The sequence below is a fragment of the Cydia strobilella genome, chromosome 6, assembly GCF_947568885.1.
Source record: "Cydia strobilella chromosome 6, ilCydStro3.1, whole genome shotgun sequence".
Classification (NCBI taxonomy): domain Eukaryota; kingdom Metazoa; phylum Arthropoda; class Insecta; order Lepidoptera; family Tortricidae; genus Cydia; species Cydia strobilella.
This window is the reverse complement of record NC_086046.1, coordinates 3,057,299-3,064,512: the sequence shown is the minus strand read 5'-3', so window position 1 is coordinate 3,064,512 and position 7,214 is coordinate 3,057,299. Positions and strand designations below refer to the sequence as shown.

The 7,214-nt window shown below is 35.4% G+C and overlaps 1 non-coding gene across 1 annotated transcript; it reads right to left on the bottom strand.

Moving 5' to 3' along the window:
• Positions 1-6,733: 6,733 nt before the first annotated feature.
• Trnat-cgu (transfer RNA threonine (anticodon CGU)) lies at positions 6,734-6,805 on the bottom strand. The gene has a single exon. It is a non-coding gene; the product is annotated as a tRNA-Thr (tRNA).
• Between the last annotated feature and the right edge of the window lie 409 nt (positions 6,806-7,214).

Sequence of the window (7,214 nt, the reverse complement as noted above, 5' to 3'; positions counted from 1 at the left end):
CTAGTAAGTTTCAATTTATATGTAATTTATCTTTTTACAAAATTATTTTGAATTTTTGAAAGGTAACTTACTATACTTTTTTTAGCATTAGAAACTACACGAGCATACCGTGTCTCTGTCGTCTCGTGTAGTCCTTTCTAATACAGAAAAAAAGAGGTATAAGGTATAATGATGATGATGATAATAGGTATATAGGCTCTATTGGTACCAGAGAGACAAACTTGAGTGTCAATATTGGATAGGCAAAAAAATTGGTGGCCAGTAAATAAAAATAAAATGTGTCTGTAAATTGGACAAAAATTGTTCTGCGTCCCGGATACATATAAATATGTGTTTAGATATATATTTAATGCCAAGCTTGTCTTATGTTTTATTAACATATCTAATAATATTTTACGTAAGATTGATTACATTGATATTACATTTATTTAATTTACTCGTAAATAATATTTCGCTCACTAAGTTAATTTTAGCTAAAAATGTGTATTTATCGTGTATTACTTCAAGTGACAACTAAACCTCACTAATTGCATAAAATTAAACAAAAATCAACCTTGTTTTGTTACCAGTACAGATCACTATGGTTTTGAATTTTGGTAGTAATTACCGAGTTTTGGCTGTCATCTGACGATTTAAAAGAGTAGCGTACGAGCGTAGTTTTTTCAGCCGATCTAATTAAGTTGTGTGTTGTAATTACTTCTCTGTTCTGAGGTAGTTTTTTTTTGTATTTTTTTTTTAATTTAACTAGTTTTTTTTTTAGTTTAAAAGTATTGTTAGCTAATGAGATATTTATTGATAGAGCCATATCATTCCACCGATTAGCTCACAAATATTTTTAGTTGTGGTTTTTCACGTATTTACACGTAATAACTAAATAGCTAAATTATTTTAAACCGGGTCACTCACGTATTATTAAGTCGAATAGCTCGACATGTTTCGGTCCAATAATACGTGAGTGACCCGGTTTAAAATAATCTAATATGTCTCATAGGAGTTTTATAGTTAAAACTAAATAGCTAATTACATAAGGACCTAGGTTATAGAAGTGATACTTAAGGACAATTATTATTTCTCTTATGTCTTTATCTTTAGGTAGTTTAATAAATGTAAACAATGTGTTTTTACATTTTCGGGTACTTGAAACATTTATCAGTTAACCAACCAAATAGAAAACTGCCTGGATCTATTCCTCATCGTTCTGGCTTTAACCTATTTCATTTAATAGTGTAATGTTTTCATCTACCCTCAGATGGCAAATATTCGATCTAGTTTTAGGTTTTTTACTAGGGCGAAGTAATAGCGTATATTACAAAACTATTAATTAATTAATAAATGATTAATCAAATCATTCCGATATATTCCTAATAGCAAAATGGCACGATTATAGCAGCTTCGTTGTTACGTTGAGTAAGTAATTTATCGTCAGAGAGCGAAACTTTGGTGCCGATGACAGATGTATGACGTTAAGTCGCATATAGGATGTTTATTTATAAAAATGATTGATAATTTACACAAAAATAAGTAAACAGAAATTGGTTGTCTTTTCCAACAATCTTGTTTTTAACATGACGAAGACAGTTAGTTATGTTTTTATACGTGGCCAGTACTTATAATAACTCTCAACTCAAGGTTTAATATCAGTAAACTAAAGAGGCTAAGTAATAAGTTGTTATTTGATTAAGTATCTAGATAACAACAACAACACACTGTATTTAGCTTGACGTCATACGTCTGTCATCGGCACCAAAGTTTCGCTCTCTGTTTATCGTAGTAAAACTTCAGTACCCAAGTTTTGCAATTTCGAGTTAAATTAATTGACTTGAAGAATTTTCGTGCCCAATAAAATACCTAATTTTGGTTTGTTTACATTCTTTTAAATACCTAAAGATACAGACTGTAGTTCAACTTCTATAATTTTGTTTTATTCCTACGTCAGGTTGTGTTTTTTTTAAATATTGATAGGTAATGATAAAATCGATCGGAACTGTTGTATGTACGAGTGATGTTGAAAAGACTGCACGATAATGGTTGGTACTTACCCGAGGTTGTAGAATTAATAGTACTATAAGGGATGTATATTTATTACATAATCATTTTTCTATTGATAACAAATATATAAACTTGAGAATTACTTGATTATACATTTTCATGTACATCTAAATCGAATGTTCCGTTTCAAAAGCGGATATTTGTCTACAAACAAGTTTTTGTAGTTTAATTTAAAAAAGTGAAGGTCAAATGCAATTTTGTATTAATGTAATTTATCTATCCCAACCTGTATGTTTTATGTAATAAATAAACAGTAATTGAAGGTTTACTAACTATACTAATACGATATTTTATAAGATTGATTTTGTGCATTTAATGAATGTTAAAAAATAAAAATATGTAACAAGCATGAGAATATTCAATCAAGGTAAGAAAACGAAGTTTTAGATAAATAATTTTTTATCGAAGGTAATTGGACGAAGTTATCTAATTCTATTAATAATTTTTCTACGCGATTTTGCCATAAAGTTAATCAGTTTAAATAAATTATGAAGTCGTATTAAAATATGGAATATTGCACTTTTAAATGTAAGTAAATATAACTCAATGTTAAATAATTGTCAATAGTATTAAATTCACTCACGCAGTAAAATGCAAACAACGTATTAAGTAACTAAATGTGGTCGTAATGAATATGCTCATATGAATTTTCACAGTAACAATCTTCTAGGTTATATTTAAGAGCACTGAAATGTCTAGTTTCACTTGCAAGATAATAAAAGTTATAGATTGTACGAAATAACCACTTAGTCCCCTAAAAGTTTAGTGTCCTTTTTGTTCATAAAAAAAACAATAATTGTAGTCGGACCAAGCGAATTATGCATGCCATTTGCAATGACAAAGTGTGGCAATGTCATCATTAATGACAAATTTCTATAAAAATATGATTTTTATAATAACACTCTTTTTTTCTATTCAAGTAGGTACAAAGTTAGCTTAGCCTTACGGTGGTATTCCACGGTAATAACTTAAGACTAAACTTAAGCCTAGTCAAAAAGTCCTCCCCGAGTTGTCCCTGGCGCAAAGGTGCCCATCACACTAGCCGCGTTACCCCGTTGAACAAACAAATTAGAACTTAACATAAACTAGACTAGACCTAGGGGCCGTTCACCCCGACCTCACGGTGTCAGGTTTGTGGTAGCTCCTCAAGCGCTCACGGAGCGGGCTGTCGTCCCACTCCCTCTCTGAGGACAGCAGCGTATTGGAGGACGCCTTTATCGCCTTTCTGGCGGCGGCGCTCCTCGCTCTCCACAGCGCGGCCCAGCCATAATGAGGGCTAACGCGTATGAATTCGCCGCGAGGGGCGCTAGTGTAGATGGTGGTCTTTTCCATAGTTCGAAATGTCACTTGTCACTTCAATGACTGACAGCTGTTCTTTAGGTTTTTGGACCACCATCAACAGAGGCGCCAACTGGTGAGCAAAAAAACGATAGCCCTCATTGCATTTCACATTTTGCTTAATGAGAGTGAGACGCAATGCACATTGGACAGTCGGAATACCACCCTAAGACGGACTCTTAACTACCTGTGTGTGCACCCCAATGATTTTTGATATATTTTTAGAGCGGGCCTACTGGTTGGGCCTACATCATTAATCACTAACAAATTGCAATCTACTAAATGCCATTGTACTTTAAAAATAAACTTTTTAAATCACTTCGTTTTTCATTTCCTTCTTATTTCGGTAAAGAACAGACAGTCACAATGAAATTTCACTCACACGCCAACAACTTAGCTACAATTACAATAAAGCTTATAAGCCTTACTTGAAAGCACGAAAACTACCCTCATGATGATTATGACAAATGAATAATATGGAAAAGAATCCGACCTAGTCTCACAATAAAATTGGAACTTCTCGAAAAAAGTTATTTGAATGAACAATTTTTGAGGACGTATCCTTTTCGTTAAACAACGTCAAAATTATGTCAAAATATACTCGTTATCGGCGCTATGACAACAAAACAAAGAAAATGACCGACCAGCGGTGTCAGCATGGTTGTATTTTTATCACCTGTCACTATGCCTGTCACTTTCGCACTTACTTACTTGTTAGAACGTGACAGGCGATAAAAATGCTACCGTGCTAAACCCGCTGGTGTAAGCTTATCGGACACACTTGGACAGTAAACAACTAAACAATGAATGCATCCGAGCGGCGGTATTATCTTTCATATGGTATTTTTCTACAAGAGTTTAAGAAGTGATTCACCCCATCCCCCAATAGGGGGGACATGCAACATGGGAAATATAATTTAGTCATGATTTATTCGTTTGCGACTTTATACTTACTCCTCCTGTGCTGTTTAGTGATTTCGTATTTTGTGACCTTGGCTAATGGCTATTGATTACCGGAATTTCATTTTTGGTACAAGCTTTTATCGCTGTCTGTACTTTGTTTTCCACATACAACTAATACTTATTGAGACAATTGTAACAACCCCAAACACAATAAGTTTTCGTTGTTTTATCACAGAGTTATCCGATTTACATATGTATGCAAAATTTCATCACAATCGGAATAGGGAAATTGGTCTAATTTAACTTTCATGATTTGACCCAAAAAACAACAACCACAAACACGGCAAGTTTTAAACGTCAAATTTCTATGAAATTATGACGTTTAACTTAACACTTGCACAGGCTGGGCTATCAGAATCGCTGCCAACTTAGCTTACTCTGACATTAAAAGCTTGTAGAAAGTAAAAATGTATATTTTTGATAGGCTCGAGACCCATAAGCTGTGTCATACGTTATAGCTAAAAACTGTTTGTATGGTGGCCCGGCGTATTGAGTACGCTCGGCGGTTCTTGGCCATGAATGGGTTAAGGAGTTCTTAGGGGTATAACTGAGGGCGTCCGCTAGCTGGCGAGGTTGCACGGAGCGGGTGAGTGGGTTAACCAAAAATAGTATGAGCAACGCGGACGCGTGCGCCCGGTGCGGCGGATTTTACCTACAATGGCACCCGCATACGCTACCTAGCCTGCGTTAGCAAACGCCTTAAAATAAACATCGTGTTCATAGAAGACATTTATTTATAAATGATAATACAATACATTCGAGGAAGGCACTTCTGAGGAGACATAGTTAAATTATCGACAGAGAAGGAATGACTTACGTGACGAAATCACAAAAAAAATAAAGAAATACAAATATATATCATCGCTATACTTACTCAACCTCATACTGCAACAATCATTTGATGGAAATGTCGCTCTTCTTTCATTCGGAATACGGGTGTTTTTGTCATCAAATGAGTGTTACAGATAGGAGATTGAGTAAGTATAGCGGCGATATTATAGTATAACACCTCGGCCACAAAACGCAGCCTCCCGTGGCGCTAGGGTTCTCATTTTTTACATCTAAAAAGAAATACCAGTAAAAAAATCATAAAAACTCTTATACCCCGTTTTTTTTAAAGATTAGAATTTCTAACAACCTATGATACCTTTCTAATTTTACGGTACAGTTACTAACTTTAATTTTAGAGGAAAAAAGTTACCACTACTTTGGGGTCGTCCAGAAATCATATGATCATATTTGGCCTATTTTTGACCTCCCCCCCCCCCTCCCCTTTGGTGATATTTGGTGATTTTAACGCAACCCCCTCCCCCCTGCCACAAGATCACGTGATAATTATGATGGCACCCTACGGCGGATACCCTTAGACGCTAAGCAAGTCGGTTATACAATTTCTAAACTGGAAAAAAACGGAGTATAGAAGTCTCAAGCCCTTTACAAAAAAAGTTAGGATCTCAGGGAAAACCTTAAGCAAAATTAAACTAGAGGAACGAAACATTTATACCATGAACCATTGACATGTCACAAGTTTTTTTTTTATGGCCAGTCCATTCTTATTCTTGTTTCGGTATGTTATTTTGCCTGTTTCCAAATCACCACATTATAATTGAAATACCAGATGGGCGGTTAAACCGTTAACCCAGTGTCAAATTGTACTGGTAACCATGGTAACTCCAGGTTTAACCGGTTAACGCCGGGTTAGTGAATGGTGCAATTGGTGCAAGTGGCCCTTATAAGATCAATGATTTTTTATACTAAAGTAGGTAAAAACGTTTAAAAGTCGACAACATCCATAATCGTAATAACATTCCATTGAACAATTTAACTATTAATAATATCAATACATACAGGGTGTTTCTGACTACCCTGTTAACGTTTACTTAAATTAATTTAGAATAGGGACACTTATCGAAACATTTGGCGCCGCCCTTATATTTACCACGAGTTTTCATACCTTAAAGTAAGAATAAGAAGGCATAAAAGGTATATTTCTAAAGTCAGATTCGACCAAACTGGAATAAAATTTCATTATAAGCATATCCGAGGGGCCTAGACAAGTTGACATCGACCAATTGCCAAAAGAAAAAAAAATGTGTCTGGATGACAGATGCTACGAAAGGTCACGTGATTATTTCCATACATTATTTAAGTTTCGATCGGCGTTTTCTATCAATGACAAGGCCCCCGTCCTACTATAATAATCCCAGGTAGGTCGTTTGACACTAAAAATACTACATATTATGGACTAATTTACGTTTTCATTTATAAGCTCGAAACATCGTTTCATTAAATATTTATTCTAGAATACCTCAGAAGCATAATATATACATTATAAATTGACATAGATATCATACACTAAAGAAAAAGTGACCATGCCCACCGGTGGCCGAGGCGGGAATCGAACCCGCGTCTTCAGCTTACGCGGCTAACGTCATGACCACTAGACCACCCGGCCACGGCGGTACCCGTCCCAAATTCTCTGGTGTATGCTATATTTTAAAAGGCGCCTTTGAACAATTCTAAGGGCGAACAGTACGTGCTTACACCTCCTATAAGAATCCTTTACTGGATTACGGTATAGCGAGTGAGATGGTGCTGCCATCTATCCAACTAGGGAACAAATCAAATTATTTTGATTTGTGTTTTAAGTAGTCACACTAGTATATATAAATTACACGCTAAAGAAAAAGTGACCAAAGTGACCTAGCCTTCCAAAATTAGCATACACCAGAGAATTTGGGACGGGTACCGCCGTGACCGGGTAGTCTAGTGGTCAGGACGTTAGCCGCGTAACCTGAAGACGTGGGTTCCCGTCTCGGCCACCGGTGCACTTTTTCTTTAGTGTATGATATCTATTTCAGTTT